This window comes from Lepisosteus platostomus, unplaced genomic scaffold (genome assembly GCF_059453375.1).
Source record: "Lepisosteus platostomus isolate fLepPlt1 unplaced genomic scaffold, fLepPlt1.hap1 Scaffold_115_H1, whole genome shotgun sequence".
Classification (NCBI taxonomy): domain Eukaryota; kingdom Metazoa; phylum Chordata; class Actinopteri; order Semionotiformes; family Lepisosteidae; genus Lepisosteus; species Lepisosteus platostomus.
The window spans coordinates 96,459-119,176 of NW_028291496.1; the positions used below are offsets into that span (position 1 = coordinate 96,459).

General features: G+C 51.4%; 18 non-coding genes across 18 annotated transcripts; 3 read left to right on the forward strand and 15 right to left on the reverse strand.

The window, feature by feature from the left end:
- The first annotated feature begins 3,615 nt into the window (after nucleotides 1-3,615).
- On the forward strand, nucleotides 3,616-3,732 carry LOC148637573 (U5 spliceosomal RNA). Its single transcript, XR_015931329.1, has one exon. It is a non-coding gene; the product is annotated as a U5 spliceosomal RNA (small nuclear RNA).
- A 230-nt stretch (nucleotides 3,733-3,962) lies between these two features.
- Nucleotides 3,963-4,104, forward strand: LOC148637574 (U4 spliceosomal RNA). Its single transcript, XR_015931339.1, has one exon. It is a non-coding gene; the product is annotated as a U4 spliceosomal RNA (small nuclear RNA).
- Nucleotides 4,105-4,854: 750 nt separating this feature from the next.
- LOC148637575 (U5 spliceosomal RNA) lies at nucleotides 4,855-4,971 on the reverse strand. The gene has a single exon (XR_015931328.1). It is a non-coding gene; the product is annotated as a U5 spliceosomal RNA (small nuclear RNA).
- Nucleotides 4,972-5,169: 198 nt separating this feature from the next.
- On the forward strand, nucleotides 5,170-5,286 carry LOC148637576 (U5 spliceosomal RNA). The gene has a single exon (XR_015931322.1). It is a non-coding gene; the product is annotated as a U5 spliceosomal RNA (small nuclear RNA).
- A 523-nt stretch (nucleotides 5,287-5,809) lies between these two features.
- Nucleotides 5,810-5,926, reverse strand: LOC148637577 (U5 spliceosomal RNA). Its single transcript, XR_015931326.1, has one exon. It is a non-coding gene; the product is annotated as a U5 spliceosomal RNA (small nuclear RNA).
- A 391-nt stretch (nucleotides 5,927-6,317) lies between these two features.
- Nucleotides 6,318-6,434, reverse strand: LOC148637578 (U5 spliceosomal RNA). The gene has a single exon (XR_015931331.1). It is a non-coding gene; the product is annotated as a U5 spliceosomal RNA (small nuclear RNA).
- A 391-nt stretch (nucleotides 6,435-6,825) lies between these two features.
- Nucleotides 6,826-6,942, reverse strand: LOC148637579 (U5 spliceosomal RNA). The gene has a single exon (XR_015931316.1). It is a non-coding gene; the product is annotated as a U5 spliceosomal RNA (small nuclear RNA).
- A 391-nt stretch (nucleotides 6,943-7,333) lies between these two features.
- LOC148637580 (U5 spliceosomal RNA) lies at nucleotides 7,334-7,450 on the reverse strand. Its single transcript, XR_015931319.1, has one exon. It is a non-coding gene; the product is annotated as a U5 spliceosomal RNA (small nuclear RNA).
- A 394-nt stretch (nucleotides 7,451-7,844) lies between these two features.
- LOC148637581 (U5 spliceosomal RNA) lies at nucleotides 7,845-7,958 on the reverse strand. Its single transcript, XR_015931327.1, has one exon. It is a non-coding gene; the product is annotated as a U5 spliceosomal RNA (small nuclear RNA).
- Nucleotides 7,959-8,349: 391 nt separating this feature from the next.
- On the reverse strand, nucleotides 8,350-8,466 carry LOC148637582 (U5 spliceosomal RNA). The gene has a single exon (XR_015931330.1). It is a non-coding gene; the product is annotated as a U5 spliceosomal RNA (small nuclear RNA).
- Nucleotides 8,467-8,857: 391 nt separating this feature from the next.
- Nucleotides 8,858-8,974, reverse strand: LOC148637583 (U5 spliceosomal RNA). The gene has a single exon (XR_015931317.1). It is a non-coding gene; the product is annotated as a U5 spliceosomal RNA (small nuclear RNA).
- Nucleotides 8,975-9,365: 391 nt separating this feature from the next.
- On the reverse strand, nucleotides 9,366-9,482 carry LOC148637584 (U5 spliceosomal RNA). The gene has a single exon (XR_015931318.1). It is a non-coding gene; the product is annotated as a U5 spliceosomal RNA (small nuclear RNA).
- A 391-nt stretch (nucleotides 9,483-9,873) lies between these two features.
- LOC148637585 (U5 spliceosomal RNA) lies at nucleotides 9,874-9,990 on the reverse strand. The gene has a single exon (XR_015931324.1). It is a non-coding gene; the product is annotated as a U5 spliceosomal RNA (small nuclear RNA).
- A 391-nt stretch (nucleotides 9,991-10,381) lies between these two features.
- LOC148637586 (U5 spliceosomal RNA) lies at nucleotides 10,382-10,498 on the reverse strand. The gene has a single exon (XR_015931315.1). It is a non-coding gene; the product is annotated as a U5 spliceosomal RNA (small nuclear RNA).
- A 391-nt stretch (nucleotides 10,499-10,889) lies between these two features.
- Nucleotides 10,890-11,006, reverse strand: LOC148637587 (U5 spliceosomal RNA). Its single transcript, XR_015931320.1, has one exon. It is a non-coding gene; the product is annotated as a U5 spliceosomal RNA (small nuclear RNA).
- Nucleotides 11,007-17,765: 6,759 nt separating this feature from the next.
- Nucleotides 17,766-17,907, reverse strand: LOC148637588 (U4 spliceosomal RNA). Its single transcript, XR_015931340.1, has one exon. It is a non-coding gene; the product is annotated as a U4 spliceosomal RNA (small nuclear RNA).
- A 1,376-nt stretch (nucleotides 17,908-19,283) lies between these two features.
- Nucleotides 19,284-19,357, reverse strand: trnat-agu (transfer RNA threonine (anticodon AGU)). Its single transcript has one exon. It is a non-coding gene; the product is annotated as a tRNA-Thr (tRNA).
- A 1,563-nt stretch (nucleotides 19,358-20,920) lies between these two features.
- Nucleotides 20,921-20,993, reverse strand: trnav-cac (transfer RNA valine (anticodon CAC)). The gene has a single exon. It is a non-coding gene; the product is annotated as a tRNA-Val (tRNA).
- Nucleotides 20,994-22,718: the final 1,725 nt, after the last annotated feature.

Sequence of the window (22,718 nt, forward strand, 5' to 3'; positions counted from 1 at the left end):
CTCACCCCTGAACAGACTTCAAAGGGGCGTGATCTATTCCCATTAACCATGACTCTGCTGTTGCTACCTGTGTACAGCAGGTTAATCCACTTTCTCATGATGGGGCCAAACTTCATGTGCTCAAGTCCCGATGTTAAGTACTGCCGGTTTAGGCGGTCAAAGGCCTTTTCTAGGTCTACACCTAAAATGCAAAGAGGGAGGGAGCGATCCTCAGAGTACAGACAGACATCCCTCAACAAGGCCAGGTTGTCGCTCATCAGGCGTCCTGCTATCCCACAAGTCTGTTCTTTCCCTACCAGTGAGGCCACTACATTTTGTAGGTGCAGGAAAAGGGCTTTGGACAGGATCTTAGTGTCCAAGCCTAACAGGCTGAGGGTCTCCAGTTCTTTATGTCATTTTTTGCTCCTTTCTTAAACAAGAGAGAGATAGTGCCTTCCCTTAAGGAGTCAGGCAGCAATTCTGTCTTATAGCTTTCCTCGAATAGGAGCAGTAGCGGATCCTGAAGCAGATCCCAAAAGGTGCAATAAAATTCTTTAGGGAGCCCGTCAGCACCTGGAGTTTTCCCCTTCTGTAAGCTCTCCATCGCCTGTCTCAGCTCTTCTACTGTCAAATCCCTCTCAAGTACTTCCCTATCTTCTTCACTCAAAACGTTTTCTAGCTTTGAGGTAAAAAAATGAATTTCTTCATCCTTTAGCTCTGTAGAGCTGTACAGTCTTGAGTAGAAGGCCTCGGTGCAGGAGAGGATAGCACTCGGCTCTGTTCTCTCTCGTCCCTCCTCATCAACTACACTTTCCATGACAGACTTGGAGCCTACCACTTTCCTGAAAAAGAAGCGAGTACACTTCTCATTTTCTTCCAAGAACTGCACTCTGCCTCTTAACAGCACTCCTCGACTACTTTCTTCGGCTATGCTCCGGATGTCCTTTTTTAAAAGGGTGATATCCTCGAGCACATCGAAGCCACTGTGCAGCATCGTGTAGAGACGCTGCAGCTGCCTCTGTTTCCTGGCTAGCACTCCTCTCCGTCTGGCAGCAGCCTTCCTTCCCTCAGCCATGAAAAATGCCTTTGTCCTCATCTTCACCTCCTCCCACCACTCTCCTACTGACCCGTACAGACACTGCAAGGACAGCCACTGTGATAGTTTCTCCTTGTAGCGGGATACTACCCCCTCGTTCTCTAGCAGCTTTGTGTTGAGTTTCCAGAGGCCTGGGCCAAAGACAGTCCCGCCCTGGAGTTCCACTCTACACCCTAAAGCCTGATGATCTGAGAAGAAGACAGGCTGAAGAGTGACCCCAACAACTTTCACTCTCTCTGAGACAAAGCAATAGTCAATTCTGGAGCTGCTATTCCTCCCTGACCATGTATATCCTGCTGTTGTGGGATATATACATCTATATGTGTCTGAGAGTTTAAAGTCTTGAACAAAGTTTTGCAGGGCCAGTGAGCTGGAATCCAATTTTATCGGAGAGCTAGACTGCCTGTCTGTGTGCTCTAAGATACAATTAAAATCCCCTCCCACTATCACGTCTGTGCTACTTAACAATAGGGGAGAGAGTGCCTTGAGTAGCTCCACCCTTCCTCCCACGTCAGTAGGACAATACACATTGATTAGCCGCAGGTTAACGGTCCCCCATTCCACATCCACACACAGCAACCTGCCATCTATGACCCTCTGAATACTTTTCAATTTGAAAGCCCATCCTTTGAAAAGAATGGCCACGCCAGAGGCTCTGTTGTTATTGTCCCCTGACCAAACAGAAGGCCCTTTATCCCACCTATCTTTAAAGCTTTTATACCTCTCTTGATAGGCTAAAGCACACTCCTGCAACATCAACACATCTCCCTCTCTCTGCTGGAGGTAATCAAAGACACACTGGCATTTAACTCTGTCATTGATACCTCTGGTGTTAAGAGAAATTATGTTTAGAGCCATTTTACATAAGAAAGTGGAACCAGTCTTTACAAAACACATTTCTCTTCGGTCTCACCTGTTACCTTCTCTTTCTTTTTCTTCTTACCAATTTCCTGCCAGCCATCCTCTGAATGAGCCTTCATCAGGGTGGCAGCAGTAAAAGCGTTCACGGAGTCCATTTCAAGGAAGGGGGTAGAAAGAGGGGTGGAGGGGTTCCAGCTGTCCCCATCGCCATGCTCTCCTTCCTCCTCGCTCGGGGAGAAAACAGAGTCATTTTTCCTTTTCCTCAAGTCCAGCTCCTGGGAGCACTGAGGGGAAAGGGGTGCAGCCGATGCACCAGTCTCCTCTTCCCCCTCACCCACCAGCTGTTGCAGATCCTCCGTGACGGACTGGATGGAGGAGAGGAGGGCATCTGTAGCACTTGCAGAGTCTGAGAAAAGCAGCTCCGCTGAATCCTGGGTATCGTCGCTGGACCCGCTCCACCGGGGGGCCCCACACTGGCCCTCGTTCTGAGGAGCAGGAGTGGGGGAGGGGTCCTCGCTGTTCTCGGGGGTTTTCAAACCCTCGTGCTTGTCTGGTGCAGTCTGCGGTTGTGGGAGCGTAGTGGATTTCTCTTCCACCGGCCCCGGAGCCACAGCAGGACTGATCCTGGCTGGAGGCTGAGACTCTTTGTCCAACAAGGGTTCTTTGTTTGACTTGTTGTTTGCTTTGGCTTTTCGGGCCGGTTTGGCTGAAACAAGCACTGCCTCATCCTTTCTCATTTTGAGTTTATTGGCGTAGGCGTGAGGGCAGTTCTTAAAAACGTGTCCTTCCGAGCCACATAAATTGCACTTTGGCAGCATTGAACAGTCAGAGGCTAAATGTCCCTGTTTGCCACAGGTCTTGCAGCATTTCACAGTGCAGGACGATGCCAGGTGTCCCACAGCACCACAGCGCCGACACACCTTTGGTTGTCCCACATAAAAAACATAGCCATTGCAGGCGCCCAGCCGGATTGTAGAGGGCAGGTGCCTTAAGCCTCCATTTACATTGTCCGGTAGTAAGCGAACCTCGAATTTCCTTGCTCCTGTTTTTATACCGTCAACATCTCTAACCTCAGTTCCATGGTGGACGGTGCAGTACTGGTTAAGCCAGATGTGAATGTCCTCCGTCTTTGCCAGTTCCGAGAACATAACAACATGCACCGTTTTCCTCTCTCTCTGTGTCAGAGGCTGCAAGTTGATCTTCTCAAGTGCAGGAACTTTCCCTCTTTTTGCCTCAAAGACATCCACGCATTGTTCAAACAGAGGATAGGTAGCAAATACAACCTCAAATGCTTTCTGACCTGGGAGAGCAAAGATGAAATCCAAGTGCCGAGGTTCAAAGCCAAGTTCCTTCTGTAACACTTTTCTGCTGAACTGCATACGATCCATGAAGAGGTCATCCAAAAGCTCAAAATGTACAGCATTCTTGCGGGATCCAAAGGTTGCCATCTCAAACTGCAAAACAAACACTGCTTCCACAAAACAAGAAAACAATCCAACTACTCCAACTACAGGCTGATCAAGGTATCTCCCCTGCCAGGTAAGCCGAGAGCCGCAGGCGATGAGCCCGGAGCTGAACGGGCCCCACTGGCTCGTTTGTAAGGCCAGGTGCATTGCCAACCACGACCGGCAGGGCAGAGGCCTTGAAGGCAGCCTGGGCTCCTGCAGCTGTGCAGCCACGCACTCTGGTTTCTCTTCATCTCGTACAAATCTTTCGCCTTTTACTAAAAATTTCCGTGGAGAGGAGCATGAATGCGTTCCATGCAATTTTTGTGCTTCCCTGCCTTCGGGTGGGGCGCAGCCTGGCTGGTCATAGAGAGAAAACAAAAACGCCCGCAATCGGTCTTGTTATGGCGACTGTGGCTGTCTGCTCTGCCAGTCCTCGGTCTCCGCCTGTCTGACTGGCGCTCTTTTCTTTGGGGGGCGGGAAGTGTCCGGCCGCAAATATGAAGCGTTACAGCAACGACATGCCATGAGACGATTGATAACGATTTCCATAGGATCCACGCGGTTGCCTGGCAACCGTCAGCTTTGCGCAGTGGCAGTATCGTAGCCTTTGAGGTTTAGCCGATGCGCGATTATTGCTAGTTGAAAACTTTTCCCAATACCCCGCTTCCGCCGGTTTGCAATACAATTAGCGAAAGCAATTCTTGACAGTCTCGTCAGAGACTGAGCAAGGTGTTTAAAGACAGATTTTGTCATGGTAACATCATGGTAGAAAGAAACAAGCTTGTTACGTCTCAACAGAAACACTCTTTAGCTCTTTCAGCGTTATGCAGCGTCTGTCGAGATCACTTTTGAGTCAGCGCGAAACGCTGTGTGCTGTCAGTTTGATTTCATATTGCTCGTAGCGGCGCCAGGCTTTTGTCTGTCAAACGTTAGGTTGCGCTTCTTCATGCTGCATCGTCGGCATGAGTGGAGCTTTTTAAACGTCTGTACTTACTGCGCCTCATAAGAAATCGTTTGTCCCCGTTCAAAACAGATTGTGCGATGTCCTGCAGCGTTCGCAAAGCAAACCTTTGACAGTTTGAAAGAGGAATTTATTCTGCTTCCTGTGCATGCAGTAGTTACAAAGTTGAACGTCTTTACACGATCTGCCGCAGATCTTACAAACGAGCCAGTGGGGCCCGTTCAGCTCGGGGCTCATCGCCTGCGGCTCACGGCTTGCGAGCGTGCCCAATCCGTGCGATAACTCGGAAAACACCCGGCCACACTGTGCCGGAAACGACGCACTCTGGGAAGCCGCTATGCAAAGCGAGGTCCCAAGATCCCCTGCGGCCGGACACTTCCCGCCCCCCAAAGAAAAGAGCGCCAATCAGACGGCCGGAGACCGTGGACTCGCGGAGCAGACTGCCACAATCGCCATAACAAGACCGATTGCGGGCGGTTTTGTTTTCTCTCTTTGACCAGCCAGGCTGCGCCCCACCCGAAGGCAGGGAAGCACAAAAATTGCATGGAACGCATTCATGCTCCTCTCCATGGAAATCTTTAGTAAAAGGCGAAAGATTTGTACGAGATGAAGAGAAACCAGAGTGCGTTTCCGGCACAGTGTGGCCGGGTGTTTTCCGAGTTATCGCACGGATTCGGCACGCTCGCAAGCCGTGAGCCGCAGGCGATGAGCCCGGAGCTGAACGGGCCCCACTGGCTCGTTTGTAAGGCCAGGTGTATTGCCAACCACGACCGGCAGGGCAGAGGCTTTGAAGGTGGCCTGGGCTCCTGCAGCTGTGCAGCCACGCACTCTGGTTTTTCTTCATCTCGTACAAATCTTTCGCCTTTTACTAAAGATTTCCGTGGAGAGGAGCATGAACGAGTTCCATGCAATTTTTGTGCTTCCCTGCCTTCGGGTGGGGCGCAGCCTGGCTGGTCAAAGAGAGAAAACAAAAACGCTCGCAATCGGTCTTGTTATGGCGATTGTGGCAGTCTGCTCCGCGAGTCCTCGGTCTCCGGCCGTCTGATTGGCGCTCTTTTCTTTGGGGGTTGGGAAGTGTCCGGCTGCAGGGGATCTTGGGACCTCGCTTTGCATAGCGGCTTCCCAGAGTGCGTCGTTTCCGGCACAGTGTGGCCGGGTGTTTTCCGAGTTATCGCACGGATTGGTCACGCTCGCAAGCCGTGAGCCGCAGGCGATGAGCCCGGAGCTGAACGGGCCCCACTGGCTACACCCGGCCACACTGTGCCGGAAACGACGCACTCTGGGAAGCCGCTATGAAAAGCGAGGTCCCAAGATCCCCTGCGGCCGGACACTTCCCACCCCCCAAAGAAAAGAGCGCCAATCAGACGGCCGGAGACCGTGGACTCGCGGAGCAGACTGCCACAATCGACATAACAAGACCGATTGCGGGCGTTTTTGTTTTCTCTCTTTGACCAGCCAGGCTGCGCCCCACCCGAAGGCAGGGAAGCACAAAAATTGCATGGAACGCATTCATGCTCCTCTCCACGGAAATCTTTAGTAAAAGGCGAAAGATTTGTACGAGATGAAAAGAAACCAGAGTGCGTGGCTGCACAGCTGCAGGAGCCCAGGCCGCCTTCAAAGCCTCTGCCCTGCCGGTCGTGGTTGGCAATACACCTGGCCTTACAAACGAGCCAGTGGGGCCCGTTCAGCTCCGGGCTCACCGCCTGCGGCTCACAGCTTGCGAGCGTGCCGAATCCGTGCGATAACTCGGAAAACACACGGCCACACTGTGCCGGAAACGACGCACTCTGGGAAGCCGCTATGCAAAGCGAGGTCCCAAGATCCCCTGCGGCCGGACACTTCCCAACCCCCAAAGAAAAGAGCGCCAATCAGACGGCCGGAGACCGAGGACTCGCGGAGCAGACTGCCACAATCGCCATAACAAGACCGATTGCGAGCGTTTTTGTTTTCTCTCTTTGACCAGCCAGGCTGCGCCCCACCCGAAGGCAGGGAAGCACAAAAATTGCATGGAACTCATTCATGCTCCTCTCCACGGAAATCTTTAGTAAAAAGCGAAAAATTTGTATGAGATGAAGAGAAACCAGAGTGCGTGGCTGCACAGCTGCAGGAGCCCAGGCCGCCTTCAAGGCCTCTGCCCTGCCGGTCGTGGTTGGCAATACACCTGGCCTTACAAACGAGCCAGTGGGGCCCGTTCAGCTCCGGGCTCATCGCCTGCGGCTCACGGCTTGCGAGCGTGCCCAATCCGTGCGATAACTCGGAAAACACCCGGCCACACTGTGCCGGAAACGACGCACTCTGGGAAGCCGCTTTGCAAAGCGAGGTCCCAAGATCCCCTGCGGCCGGACACTTCCCGCCCCCCAAAGAAAAGAGCGCCAATCAGACGGCCGGAGACCGTGGACTCGCGGTGCAGACTGCCACAATCGCCATAACAAGACCTATTGCGGGCGTTTTTGTTTTCTCTCTTTGACCAGCCAGGCTGCGCCCCACCCGAAGGCAGGGAAGCACAAAAATTGCATGGAACTCATTCATGCTCCTCTCCACGGAAATCTTTAGTAAAAGGCGAAAGATTTGTACGAGATGAAGAGAAACCAGAGTGCGTGGCTGCACAGCTACAGGAGCCCAGGCCGCCTTCAAAGCCTCTGCGCTGCCGGTCGTGGTTGGCAATGCACCTGGCCTTACAAACTAGCCAGTGGGGCCCGTTCAGCTCCGGGCTCATCGCCTGCGGCTCACGGCTTGCGAGCGTGACCAATCCGTGCGATAACTCGGAAAACACCCAGCCACACTGTGCCGGAAACGACGCACTCTGGGAAGCCGCTATGCAAAGCGAGGTCCCAAGATCCCCTGCGGCCGGACACTTCCCAACCCCCAAAGAAAAGAGCGCCAATCAGACGGCCGGAGACCGTGGACTCGCGGTGCAGACTGCCACAATCGCCATAACAAGACCGATTGCGGGCGTTTTTGTTTTCTCTCTTTGACCAGCCAGGCTGCGCCCCACCCGAAGGCAGAGAAGCACAAAAATTGCATGGAACTCATTCATGCTCCTCTCCACGGAAATCTTTAGTAAAAGGCAAAAGATTTGTACGAGATGAAGAGAAACCAGAGTGCGTGGCTGCACAGCTACAGGAGCCCAGGCCGCCTTCAAAGCCTCTGCGCTGCCGGTCGTGGTTGGCAATGCACCTGGCCTTACAAACGAGCCAGTGGGGCCCGTTCAGCTCCGGGCTCATCGCCTGCGGCTCACGGCTTGCGAGCGTGCCCAATCCGTGCGATAACTCGGAAAACACCCGGCCACACTGTGCCGGAAACGACGCACTCTGGGAAGCCGCTATGCAAAGCGAGGTCCCAAGATCCCCTGCGGCCGGACACTTCCCAACCCCCAAAGAAAAGAGCGCCAATCAGACGGCCGGAGACCGAGAACTCGCGGAGCAGACTGCCACAATCGCCATAACAAGACCGATTGCGAGCGTTTTTGTTTTCTCTCTTTGACCAGCCAGGCTGCGACCCACCCGAAGGCAGGGAAGCACAAAAATTGCATGGAACTCGTTCATGCTCCTCTCCACGGAAATCCTTAGTAAAAGGCGAAAGATTTGTACGAGATGAAGAGAAACCAGAGTGCGTAGCTGCACAGCTGCAGGAGCCCAGGCCACCTTCAAAGCCTCTGCCCTGCCGGTCGTGGTTGGCAATACACCTGGCCTTACAAACGAGCCAGTGGGGCCCGTTCAGCTCCGGGCTCATCGCCTGCGGCTCACGGCTTGCGAGCGTGCCGAATCCGTGCGATAACTCGGAAAACACCCGGCCACACTGTGCCGGAAACGACGCACTCTGGGAAGCCGCTATGCAAAGCGAGGTCCCAAGATCCCCTGCGGCCGGACACTTCCCGCCCCCCAAAGAAAAGAGCGCCAATCAGACGGCCGGAGACCGTGGACTCGTGGAGCAGACTGCCACAATCGCCATAACAAGACCGATTGCGGGCGTTTTTGTTTTCTCTCTTTGACCAGCCAGGCTGCGCCCCACCCGAAGGCAGGGAAGCACAAAAATTGCATGGAACGCATTCATGCTCCTCTCCACGGAAATTTTTAGTAAAAGGCGAAAGATTTGTACGAGATGAAGAGAAACCAGAGTGCGTGGCTGCACAGCTGCAGGAGCCCAGGCCGCCTTCAAAGCCTCTGCGCTGCCGGTCGTGGTTGGCAATGCACCTGGCCTTACAAACTAGCCAGTGGGGCCCGTTCAGCTCCGGGCTCATCGCCTGCGGCTCACGGCTTGCGAGCGTGACCAATCCGTGCGATAACTCGGAAAACACCCGGCCACACTGTGCCGGAAACGACGCACTCTGGGAAGCCGCTATGCAAAGCGAGGTCCCAAGATCCCCTGCAGCCGGACACTTCCCAACCCCCAAAGAAAAGAGCGCCAATCAGACGGCCGGAGACCGAGGACTCGCGGAGCAGACTGCCACAATCGCCATAACAAGACCGATTGCGAGCGTTTTTGTTTTCTCTCTTTGACCAGCCAGGCTGCGCCCCACCCGAAGGCAGGGAAGCACAAAAATTGCATGGAACTCATTCATGCTCCTCTCCACGGAAATCTTTAGTAAAAGGCGAAAGATTTGTACGAGATGAAGAGAAACCAGAGTGCGTGGTTGCACAGCTGCAGGAGCCCAGGCCGCCTTCAAGGCCTCTGCCCTGCCGGTCGTGGTTGGCAATACACCTGGCCTTACAAACGAGCCAGTGGGGCCCGTTCAGCTCCGGGCTCATCGCCTGCGGCTCACGGCTTGCGAGCGTGACCAATCCGTGCGATAACTCGGAAAACACCCGGCCACACTGTGCCGGAAACGACGCACTCTGGGAAGCCGCTATGCAAAGCGAGGTCCCAAGATCCCCTGCGGCCGGACTCTTCCCAACCCCCAAAGAAAAGAGCGCCAATCAGACGGCCGGAGACCGAGGACTCGCGGAGCAGACTGCCACAATCGCCATAACAAGACCGATTGCGAGCGTTTTTGTTTTCTCTCTTTGACCAGCCAGGCTGCGCCCCACCCGAAGGCAGGGAAGCACAAAAATTGCATGGAACTCGTTCATGCTCCTCTCCACGGAAATCTTTAGTAAAAGGCGAAAGATTTGTACGAGATGAAGAGAAACCAGAGTGCGTGGCTGCACAGCTGCAGGAGCCCAGGCCACCTTCAAAGCCTCTGCCCTGCCGGTCGTGGTTGGCAATACACCTGGCCTTACAAACGAGCCAGTGGGGCCCGTTCAGCTCCGGGCTCATCGCCTGCGGCTCACGGCTTGCGAGCGTGCCGAATCCGTGCGATAACTCGGAAAACACCCGGCCACACTGTGCCGGAAACGACGCACTCTGGGAAGCCGCTATGCAAAGCGAGGTCCCAAGATCCCCTGCGGCCGGACACTTCCCGCCCCCCAAAGAAAAGAGCGCCAATCAGACGGCCGGAGACCGTGGACTCGCGGAGCAGACTGCCACAATCGCCATAACAAGACCGATTGCGGGCGTTTTTGTTTTCTCTCTTTGACCAGCCAGGCTGCGCCCCACCCGAAGGCAGGGAAGCACAAAAATTGCATGGAACTTGTTCATGCTCCTCTCCACGGAAATCTTTAGTAAAAGGCGAAAGATTTGTACGAGATGAAGAGAAACCAGAGTGCGTGGCTGCACAGCTGCAGGAGCCCAGGCCGCCTTCAAGGCCTCTGCCCTGCCGGTCGTGGTTGGCAATACACCTGGCCTTACAAACGAGCCAGTGGGGCCCGTTCAGCTCCGGGCTCATCGCCTGCGGCTCACGGCTTGCGAGCGTGCCCAATCCGTGCGATAACTCGGAAAACACCCAGCCACACTGTGCCGGAAACGACGCACTCTGGGAAGCCGCTATGCAAAGCGAGGTCCCAAGATCCCCTGCGGCCGGACACTTTCCGCCCCCCAAAGAAAAGAGCGCCAATCAGACGGCCGGAGACCGTTTACTCGCGGAGCAGACTGCCACAATCGCCATAACAAGACCGATTGCGAGCGTTTTTGTTTTCTCTCTTTGACCAGCCAGGCTGCGCCCCACCCGAAAGCAGGGAAGCACAAAAATTGCATGGAACTCATTCATGCTCCTCTCCACGGAAATCTTTAGTAAAAGGCGAAAGATTTGTACGAGATGAAGAGAAACCAGAGTGCGTGGCTGCACAGCTGCAGGAGCCCAGGCCGCCTTCAAAGCCTCTGCGCTGCCGGTCGTGGTTGGCAATGCACCTGGCCTTACAAACTAGCCAGTGGGGCCCGTTCAGCTCCGGGCTCATCGCCTGCGGCTCACGGCTTGCGAGCGTGACCAATCCGTGCGATAACTCGGAAAACACCCAGCCACACTGTGCCGGAAATGACGCACTCTGGGAAGCCGCTATGCAAAGCGAGGTCCCAAGATCCCCTGCGGCCGGACACTTCCCGCCCCCCAAAGAAAAGAGCGCCAATCAGACGGCCGGAGACCGTGGACTCGCGGAGCAGACTGCCACAATCGCCATAACAAGACCGATTGCGGGCGTTTTTGTTTTCTCTCTTTGACCAGCCAGGCTGCGCCCCACCCGAAGGCAGGGAAGCACAAAAATTGCATGGAACTCATTCATGCTCCTCTCCACGGAAATCTTTAGTAAAAGGCAAAAGATTTGTACAAGATGAAGAGAAACCAGAGTGCGTGGCTGCACAGCTGCAGGAGCCCAGGCCGCCTTCAAAGCCTCTGCGCTGCCGGTCGTGGTTGGCAATGCACCTGGCCTTACAAACTAGCCAGTGGGGCCCGTTCAGCTCCGGGCTCATCGCCTGCGGCTCACGGCTTGCGAGCGTGACCAATCCGTGCGATAACTCGGAAAACACCCGGCCACACTGTGCCGGAAACGACGCACTCTGGGAAGCCGCTATGCAGGCAAGGTCCCAAGATCCCCTGCGGCCGGACACTTCCCGCCCCCCAAAGAAAAGAACGCCAATCAGACGGCCGGACCCAACAACCTTGGCGTTATTAGCACCACGCTCTAACCAACTGAGCTAACTGGCCTCGCAACAGTGCCCCTCTCAGTGCTGCAAAAAATCGAACTCAGGGAATTTCTTTTGTCCTCTTTTGAATAGAAAGCCGTGTAATTCAGTGTACGGGCTTTCTTGTGCACTTTCATGGTTCTTGTAACCAAAATCCTACACTGGCCTGAAATGCCCCCCATTTCACAGCATTTTTCAGCTGATTTAAAATGTACCTAAAGGAGAAGCATTTTTGAAGACCATCAATTACCAAGAGCTTTTGTCAAAGGTTTTGGTGGTCATTTTTAATGACCACAGAGCGCTGTGACCTCGGTTTTACATCTCATCCAAAAGACAGCGCCCTCTTACAACACAGCATCTCCGTCACTATACTGGGGCATTGGGACCCGCACAGACCTCAGGGTGAGCGCCCCCCCGCCGGCACCATTAACACCGCTTCCAGCTGGAAGCTTTGTTTTTCCCTGTAGCTCACCCTCATCCGGGTACTGACCTAGCTCACACCCGCTTAGCTTCAGTGGGTTTTCAGTTGCGAGTTGCAAAAGCCACTGCATTGGCTGGGAATCAAAACCAAGCCTCCCGCGTGGCAGGCGAGAATTCTAACACTGAACCACCAATGCTCAATGCCTGTACCTTCAAAAAAGACGGAGGACATTCACACCTGGCTTAACCAGTACTGCACCGTCCACCATGGAACTGAGGTTAGATATGTTGACGGTATAAAAGCAGGAGCAAGGAAATTCAAGGTTCGCTTGCTACCGGACAATATAAATGGAGGCTTAAGGCACCTGCCCTCTACAATCTGGCTGGGCGCCTGCAATGGCTATGTTTTTTATGTGGGACAACCAAAGGTGTGTCGGCGCTGTGGGACACCTGGCATCGCCCTGCACTGTGAAATGCTGCAAGACCTGTGGCAAACAGGGACATTTAGCCTCTGACTGTTCAATGCTGCCAAAGTGCAATTTACTTGGCTTGGAAGGACACGTTTTTATAAACTGCCCTCATGCCTACGCCAATAAACTCAAAATGAGAAAGGATGAGGCAGTGCTTGTTTCAGCCAAACCGGCCCGAAAAGCCAAAGCAAACAACAAGTCAAACAAAGAACCCTTGTTTGATAAAGTCTCAGCCTCCAGCCAGGATCTGCCCTGCTGTGGTTCCGGGGCCGGTGGAAGAGAAATCCACTACGCCCCCACAACAGACTGCACCAGACAAGCACGAGGGTTTGAAAACCCCCGAGAACAGCGAGGACCCCTCCCCCACTCCTGCTCCTCAGAACGAGGGCCAGTGTGGGGCCCCCCGGTGGAGCGGGTCCAGCGACGATACCCAGGATTCAGCGGAGCTGCTTTTCTCAGACTCTGCAAGTGCTACAGATGCCCTCCTCTCCTCCATCCAGTCCATCACAGAGGATCTGCAGCAAATGGTTGGTGAGGGGGAAGAGGAGACTGGTGCATCGGCTGCACCCCTTTCCCCTCAGTGCTCCCAGGAGCTGGACTTGAGGAAAAGGAAAAATGACTCTGTTTTCTCCCCGAGCGAGGAGGAAGGAGAGCATGGCGATGGGAACAGCTGGAACCCCTCCACCCCTCCCTCTACCCCCTTCCTTGAAATGGACTCCGTGAATGCTTTTACTGCTGCCACCCTGATGAAGGCTCATTCAGAGGATGGCTGGCAGGAAATTGGTAAGAAGAAAAAGAAAAAGAAGAAGGGACCAGGTGAGACAGAAGAGAAATGTGTTTTGTAAAGACTGGTTCCACTTTCTTATGTAATATGGCTCTAAACATAATATCTCTTAACACCAGAGGTATCAATGACAGAGTTAAATGCCAGTCTGTCTTTGATTACCTCCAGCAGAGAGAGGGAGATGTGTTGATGTTGCAGGAGTGTGCTTTAGCCTATCAAGAGAGGTATAAAAGCTTTGAAGATAGGTGGGATAAAGGGCCTTCTGTTTGGTCAGGGGACAATAACAACAGAGCCTCTGGCGTGGCCATTCTTTTCAAAGGATGGGCATTCAAATTGAAAAGTATTCAGAGGGTCATAGATGGCAGGTTGCTGTGTGTGGATGTGGAATGGGGGACCATTAACCTGCGGATATTCAATGTGTATTGCCCTACTGACGTGGGAGGAAGGGTGGAGCTACTCAAGGCACTCTCTCACCTATTGTTATGTAGCACAGACGTGATAGTGGGAGGGGATTTTAATTGTATCTTAGAGCACACAGACAGGCAGTCTAGCTCTCTGATAAAATTGGATTCCAGGTCACTGGCCCTGCAAAACTTAGTTCAAGACTTTAAACTCTCAGACACATATAGATGTATATATCCCACAACAGCAGGATATACATGGTCAGGGAGGAATAGCAGCTCCAGAATTGACTATTGCTTTGTCTCAGAGAGAGTGAAAGTTGTTGGGGTCACTCTTCAGCCTGTCTTCTTCTCAGATCATCAGGCTTTAGGTCGTAGAGTGGAACTCCAGGGCTTTGGCCCAGGCATCTGGAAACTCAACACAAAGCTGCTAGAGAACGAGGGGGTAGTCTCCCGCTACAAGGAGAAACTATCACAGTGGCTGTCCTTGCAGTGTCTGTACGGGTCAGTAGGAGAGTGGTGGGAGGAGGTGAAGGTGAGGACAAAGGCCTTTTTCATGGCTGAGGGAAGGAAGGCTGCTGCCAGACGGAGAGGAGTGCTAGCCAGGAAACAGAGGCAGCTGCAGCGTCTCTACACGATGATGCACAGTGGCTTCGATGTGCTCGAGGATATCACCCTTTTAAAAAAGGACATCCGGAGCATAGCCGAAGAAAGTAGTCGAGTGCAGTTCTTGGAAGAAAATGAGAAGTGTTCTCGCCTCTTTTTCAGGAAAGTGGAAGGCTCCAAGTCTGTCATGGAAAGTGTAGTTGATGAGGAGGGACGAGAGAGAACAGAGCCGAGTGCAATCCTCTCCTGCACCGAGGCCTTCTACTCAAGAATGTACAGCTCTACAGAGGTAAAGGATGAAGAAATTCATTTTTTTACCTCAAAGCTAGAAAACGTTTTGAGTGAAGAAGATAGGGAAGTACTTGAGAGGGATTTGACAGTAGAAGAGCTGAGACAGGCTATGGAGAGCTTACAGAAGGGGAAAACTCCGGGTGCTGACGGGCTCCCTAAAGAATTTTATTGCACCTTTTGGGATCTGCTTCAGGATCCGCTGCTGCTCCTATTCGAGGAAAGCTATAAGACAGAATTGCTGCCTGACTCCTTAAGAGAAGGCACTATCTCTCTCTTGTTTAAGAAAGGAGCAAAGAATGACATAAAGAACTGGAGACCCCTCAGCCTGTTAGGCGTGGACACTAAGATCCTGTCCAAAGCCCTTTTCCTGCGCCTACAAAATGTAGTGGCCTCACTGGTAGGGAAAGAACAGACTTGTGGGATAGCAGGATGCCTGATGAGCGACAACCTGGCCTTGTTGAGGGATGTCTGTCTGTACTCAGAGGATCGCTCCCTCCCTCTGTGCATTTCAGGTGTAGACCTAGAAAAGGCCTTTGACCGCCTAAACCGGCAGTACTTAACTTCGGTACTTGAGCACATGAAGTTTGGCCCCATCATGAGAAAGTGGATTAACCTGCTGTACACAGGTAGCAACAGCAGAGTAATGGTTAATGGCAATAGATCACGCCCCTTTGAAGTCTGTTGTGAGGCAGGGCTGGCCATTATCCCCCTTGTTATTCGTTTTGGCTATGGAGCCCTTAGCCTGTGCCTTGCGCCAGGATCAGGCCATTAATGGGATACCAGTACCTGGAAGTGGGGGAGGAGAGGTAAAGACATCTCTATACATGGATGACGTCACCCTGCTCCTCTCTGACAATGCCTCAATTAGTAGAGCTCTGCAGTGCTGTGATCGGTTCTCTTTGGCTTCCTCTGCAAAAATTAACAAATCAAAGAGCGAGATTTTTTATCAGAACTGGAGGGAGCCAAAAGAAGGACATGATCTCAGGCTGCAAGAGAAGAGAATTAAGGTCCTGGGGGTGTATTTTGGAGAAGAGATGGGAACAGTAAATTGGCAGAACAAATTGCCAATCTTAAACAAAAAACTGATGCAATGGAAGAACCGAGACCTCACCATGACAGGGAAGGTGCTGGTCATCAAAGCCAAGCTCTTGCCTGTCTTGAATTTTCTGGCTTCTACCTTCCCAATCCCACACCGTGTTGCGGCGGTGCTGAGGAGATTGATGTTTCAATTTCTATGGGGTGTGAAGCAGGAAAGACTCAGAAGGGAAATAATGTACAGGCCGCTACCCTCAGGGGGGAAGTCTGTCCCAGATATTGCTACGAAGCTGCTGTGCATTTTCCTGGCCTCTGTGCTGAGAGGCTTTGCAACAGCACCTGCAGCGCGTACCTGGACTTATTTTTCCAGGCTCTGGGTAGGTAGGGAGGTGTTCAGAGTGTGGGGTGTCAGACCCAAGCTGGATGTCCCACTCTCTGACACATGCCCTGCAATTTATGGGACAGTTAAAAGTTTTCTAAGATCTCACACAATTGGCCATATTCCCCTCCGAGATGTCAGCGTCCAAAAACTGGAAGATTTCTTTGCACCCCAGAACAATAGGCAGACCCCTGTGGGCATTTTAACATCAGCCCAAACAAGGAAGGTGTGGAAACACACATCCTCTAAGTTTCTGTGCAACATTCACAGAGATTTAGCCTGGAGTGTCGTCCACCAGTGCTTACCGGTACGAACTTCCTTGTACCGTATGGTCCTCACACCCAGCCCTCGCTGCGTTAGGGTGGGCTGCAGCGAGGAGGAGACTGTGACCCATCTCCTGTGGTCCTGCTTTTTTGCTAAGGCCTTCTGGGCACAGTTTGAAGATTGGTTGCAGGCTCTCTCGCCCCAATTTACCCTGACCGCTGCTTTCGTCATATACGGCATCTCTCCTGTCAAACTTCCTCCTGACGTGTTTGACAGGATCTGGGCCGTGGTGAACAGTGGGAAAGACGCCCTGTGGAGAGTGAGGAACATGGGGCTGTTCAAAGGCATCAAGATCCCAGTCAAGGCTGCAGGTAGCCTGGCCCTGTTCATCACCCGAGAGAACTATTACCTCAGAGATCTGTGGAGAGAAGGGAGGGAGGAAGCAGAAAATCTGTGGGAAATAGAGGGCATAGGTCAATATCTCAAGAAACTGTGAAAAACACTATCATGTTTAAGTAAAGAATGTGATTTGCTTCAGAAAAAAGAAATTGTTGCTATGTAACTCGTACCGTGTCAAAATGTAATAAGATGTGATCATATATACTGTTTTAAGTATGTATATTAATGTAAAGCATTTGTGATGCCCTGTATTTTATTGTGAAAAGGAAATAAAAGTTCTTAAAAATCGAAATCGCTGGAGGAAACAGTCCATCTGGCCATGAAACTCATTTGAACGTCTAGCTACAGCAACTAACAATATCATGATTTATTCAGGATGTGTGGAATCAGCACGTCCCGGAGACAGCTTCCGAAATCGTGAGCATTCTCTGGTGGTGTCCTGCAGGGCACCTGTGGGCGTACATTGGTGGTATAGTGTTGAGCATAGCTGCCTTCCAAGCAGTTGACCCGGGTTCGATTCCTGGCCAACGCAGTGGCAATTGGTTTCAAATGCTGTCATGAGCCTTGGATTATGACTAGCAAAGCGAAGCCTTTTGAAAGAGCTAAAGCACTGCAAAACGGAATTGAAGGAGAATCTTACAGGGGATTCTGAGCGGTGTCTGCATACACGCAGTCCGATACGGGTGCTGAAAGCTTGAGCTACTCTCAATGTCATGCTGCCTTTCCCCGGAGTAAATCTGTTACATTGAAGGAATGCTTCTCGCAGGTTCAAAAGGGACCCTTGTTAATTGGAGAAATCAATGATTTCTAATGAATTCTGTATGTGTTAAAAGACAGCTATACACAGAAAACATGGAGGACACTGCCCATGATGTTTCCCGAGCCGAAACACAGTGCGTTTTTCCAAGACATCTGACAAAGCTCGCCCACTGAAAACTGCAGCAGATCGTGTAAAGACCTTCAACTTTGTAACTACTGCACGCACAGGAAGCACAATAAATTCCTCTTTTCAAACTGTCAAAGGTTTGCTTTGCAAACGCTGCAGGACATCGCACAATCTCTTTTGAACGGGGACAAACGATTTCTTATGGGGCGCAGTAAGTACAGACGTTTAAAAAGCTCCACTCATGCCGACGATGCAGCATGAAGAAGCGCAACCTAACGTTTGACAGACAAAAGCCGGGCGCCGCTACGAGCAATATGAAATCAAACTGACAGCACACGGCGTTTCGCGCTGACTCAAAAGTGATCTCGACAGACGCTGTTCTCTGCATAACGCTGAAAGAGATAAAGAGCGTTTCTGTTGAGACGTAACAAGCTCGTTTCTTTCTACCATGATGTCACCATGACAAAATCTGTCTTTAAACACCTTGCTCAGTCTCTGACGAGACTGTCAAAAATTGCTTTCGCCGATTGTATTGCAAACCAGCGGAAGCGGGGTATTGGGAAAAGTTTTCAACTAGCAACAATCGTGCGTGCTAATTAGAACAACAGCAACGCTGAGCTCTCAGCACCGTACTGAGCCCAGGTGTTATTCTAAAGCTGTCAGGTGCAGTTCATTTATATGAAGGAAATCTCTTACTGGGTACGATTACAATGCAGTAAGTAGCACAGGCTACTTGGGGAATAGCCCGATGTGTTTTAAAACGACCCGAGCCAGGTAGGAGTCGAACCTACAATCTCCTAATCCGTAGTCAGATGCATTATGCATTGCGCCACTGTCCCTGGTGTGACACTACAGGACTGTAACCCAGTGATCTCAGCCCTGCAACTAGTAAAATATTACCCCCGGTCCATTCTTTTCCAAAAGTGAGAAACACCTGTTTTCTACATTTTGTCTGTTTTAAAACCATATCTCTTTAAACCAAACCAAGAGTTTGTCTTTTGCACTGATATTCTGATTCATTTCGATTTCAAAGAAAAAAAAGCATTACCTTCCAAAGCATCATAAAATTGTCCCTTCTTCCAGACTCTACTTCTCTCTTGTAGTAGTACAGTAGACCTTTCCAGGTGAGCAGATCACAGAGTCCGAAATGAGCTTCCTCCATCAAGCAAAGTACCTGAACATGACTCTGTCTTCATAAAAGCGCCCCTGTAATAAAGAAATTAAATCCGAAATCAAGAGGGCAGTTGCCTACTGAAGTTCAAGAAGTCATCAATTTTAACCTAGCAACACATTAAAGGCTGCATCTATACAAGTACGATTCTAGAAATGCTCACCAGATTACGTTTTAAGAAGGAACTGCGCCTCAGGTTCCGCCGAGATCTTAACTCGGATGGCAGGATTCAGAGTCCGGAGTGCGGACTGATGGCGCACGGAGGGTCCACATACTGTGGATCCCTCAGTGATCTTCCGCGTATTCAAACCGCCAGCATGTGACTCCCCTGTCCCCGTGACCTCATTGCTCTGCTCTCTCCTCTGTGCAGCCGAGCCCGACTCATGGTAAAGTGGAAAAAAATATGCCCTCAACGTGAGATTTACTCTGGACGAGGATAGATGTTACCTTTTTATCGTTGAATAGGATGTATGTGATGTGGCGACTAGGTTCAATTTTGTATCCTCTTTAAAAGATTAAGGACTGGGGTGAGCGTGATTTACCACCCTTTCAGCTAAGGACCCGACATGCGCACCGTTTAAGCTGCATAGACTCGGTCGATTAACTCTTCTCCATTAGCAGGGTTAAGGTTAAAGAAAAAAAACATTGCTGACTTCTTTTTTTTTTGCCAGCCGCTAGCGCTGATTAGCAAGGTCTGTATTTCATGTTTTGCAAGTTGCATCCATTTTAAGAAAAACAAGTCGCGTTAAAGACAGGAAATGAATACTTGCATTTAATTAAGTCTAGCCGTAGGCGGTTGTCCATAATGACCAGTACTGTTCGAGAAGACAGAACAAAGAAGGCACCGCTGGGATTCGGACCCAGGATCTCCTGTTTACTAGACAGGCGCTTTAACCAACTAAGCCACGGCGCCCCAGGAGTGTTGTCCTTTTGCAGCCACTTGGACACACCTTTAGAAAAACATTTTGTTAACAGGCATTCTGCCTCAGCCTAAACACCTATAGCTTGCAAAGTGCATGCTATTAGACAGGCACCTCTGCAAGACCTTAAGAGTCTCTTAAACTAGTGATAGTAAGTTGTTCCCAACGGGTGATGTTCGGCTTTCAAATCATCTCTCCGTGGAAGCGCCGAGATGCAGCTGTTTAAGGCTTAGAAGCAGCTGACTGTTTCACTACCTAGCTGATCACTGTCAGTCAGGGAGCTCAGAGGTGAAAAGCCTGTCTGAGAGACAATTCGCCGTCGATCAGTTCAATATGTTCCGTACCAGCTCGGCGCACCTGAGATCATCTTGGTAGCCGTGTAGCTCATATAGGTGAGAGCGTGTGTGTGTACCACCGTGATTGGATGCCGGCCCTTCTCAGGTCACAGTAAACCTTCTGCTCAAAAAAAGTGAGGTTTTATTTAATCTCTGACCAAGGGAAACGTTTCATTTTTTCAAAGAAATGTTTGTTAAAAAATAAAGTCATAGTTCAATGGGATTCAATCATAGACCGTGTGATATGGAAGTCAGGAACCTAACCCACAGCACCACCAGCACAGTCACGTGCTGAGTGCTGAAAAAGCACTACAGAAACATTATCGACAGACAATGTACAGCGTGTACTATTCTTGTGTTGCGGTACATGAATATAATTATATCGTTATTAATTTCTAATTTATAACTTTATTAACTTTATAAATTAACTTTATAAATTTATTAACGTTATTAATTAATTTCACGACGCACAGACAGGGCGCGGGGAGCCGCCGCCTGCAAACACAGCTCCAGGCAGGACTTCACTCCGCAGGAGCCGCAGAGCAGAGGAGATGGGGGCAGCTTAGCTCCTGTGCAGAGACCTGAGCTGCTGTTGCTGCAGACACTGTCTTTTCTGCACTCGGGGTAGGAGTGAATGTTGAGTTGCCCTTAGAAATGAAGCAGAGCACTTCAACAGCACGGGTGTGTGTGTGTGCGCCCTGGTGATTCTGGGAGACAGATTGAACCTGGGCTAAAAGAGAGGGGGCTTAGCCCTCTTCCATTTGCTAGTTCAAAGTTGTACAACCCATTTGTATCTGCTAGGCGGCGCAGTCGTCGTGCACAAAGAACGCTTTGAAAAGCGTCAAAGGCAAGTCATTCCGAGTTGGTCGTTTGTGTTTTCCGTTCAGACGCGAAATGCTGAAATGATCTCTCGGCTCCTCGGTTGTCATTTCTGCTCCTTAAAGGAATCACAGCACCCGTCGGCTTCCAGCACGGTGGTTCGGGACACAATGCCGGGGGTCGGAGAGAGCGATGTCTTCCTCGTTAGTATAGGACCTGTCACCTGTCCCCACCTGTCATGCGGGAGACCGGGGTACATCAGGACGCGCATTGAAGTGAAAGCAGGATGCGCTGCGACATGCACTGTGCAGATCCCGCCACACTAAGGGGTGAGTGGGTCTGTTCGATCACAGCGCTAGGCGAATCCCCAATCCCCTTTTGTGCGTGGCGACAAAAGAAGTCTGTTTCCGCCCGGTTTCGAACCGGGGACCTTTCGCGTGTGAGGCAAACGTGATAACCACTACACTACGGAAACGGTGGTAAGATATGCCCAGCGGCCCAGTGTTGAGCTTCGCCATTGCGATTCAGCTGCTTCCAGTGCCTTTATTGGAGTGCGCTGATGGACCGTGCTCTCTCTCCAGAGACCAGCACGCCTGTCATGGACGGAGCAGGAAAGGCGCTGCCACATTCTACAGCCCTCTCCACGCAATCGACGAAATCTGGCTACTGAAGTGGAGAAAATCGCCTCTCCAGAAAGTGCAAATATCATCTTGGAGAGTATAAATCCTATTGCCGAAGGTCAGCTCTGTCTACCAGAGTGACCCTCCCACCTCCTGCAGCGATGGTCAGCTCGTCTCACACGCGAGAAGTTTTGGCTGGAAACAAGCGCCCCCTCTTCTCGCACGTTTTGCACGTTCGAGAAGGATCTTCTTCACATTCGCCCATGCAGTTCCCAGTCTTGTGGACGAGGACAAAAAGAACACACAAGGGCTCATCCAGGAGTTGAACCCAGGACCTCCCGCACCTTAAGCGAGACTCATACCCCTAAACCAATGAGCCACGGCAGCACTTTCCATTTTATTCTGTCAGCGAGCTTGAGGACGGGGGAGAGGCGTCATTCGCTCGTCCAGTCAGACCTTCATCAATAAGTCAAGAAAGCTGCAATTACACGACTGCCTTGCAGACGAAGGGCAGTGAACTGCACCCGGTAAGAGGGGAACAAGCGGCACTAGGTGACACCGAGGCATAACCCCAGCGAGGGGGGTTAGCTTGCATGGTACAGCGCTCGCTTTGCATGCGAGAGATAACGGGATCATTTCCCACGTCCTCCAGGTGTGTGCTTAGAGCTTGATGTGCCGAAAGGTGTCCTTTAGCCTGTGGTCACGCCTTGCATGGAGAGCGTCATGCAGCTGTCAATCATTTTGCAGCCACGCCCCCTCTTCATCTTCTCTCTGCCTTAAGCGTCTCCGCCACTCTCTCTTGACATTTCATGTCAGCATGTCAGAAGTCCGAGTGACGTTTTTAATGGCTGAGTGAGGGCACGATGCTGAAGCAGAGAGGCCACTTCAGCCAGAGAGACTTGTGCTAGGTGAGATCTGAAAAACGGACTCGCAACAGAAACAGACCAAAAAAGTATCGGTGAGATCAAAAGGCAAATGCAACATCCAGCAGAGGGCGTCTAAAGATTAGGGAACGGGCGACTGAAATCCATATGAGGCAAACTTTCCAGCTGTGTACTGCAGCTGGCCTCGTTGGTGTAGTTGGTAGCGCGTCAGTCTCATTGTCTGAAGGTCCTGAGTTTGATCCTCACACGGGGCAGGGCTGCTTCCTCTCTTGCTCTTTTCAAACACTTGCGGCAACTGTTCGCTCATAACCACGTCTGGAATGCGTGACCTTTACACGGGGGAGAAGCAACGCCGCATCCCTTTTCTAAAGAACATTCACATTCAGAAATAAGTCAAGAAATTTGCCATTACTTTAGCTCGCGCTGCTGTCAGCCTGCCCATGTTGCCAAAGAAAGATTCACTCGGCGTCAACATGACAGAACAGCGATCACTTGAAAACACTGTTCCACACTCCGTAAGCAAGAACTTCAGTGTTTGCAGTCACCCGATATGCCGATAGTCAAAGGAGTACAAAACATGAAGCGTCAAAAGACAAGATGAGTTGATGGAAAGAGCCTTGAATTGATGAGCACAAAAGTTCAGCTCGTACAATAGGCAACGAAGGTCCCGGCGTCATCATCGCACTTGAAAGGACT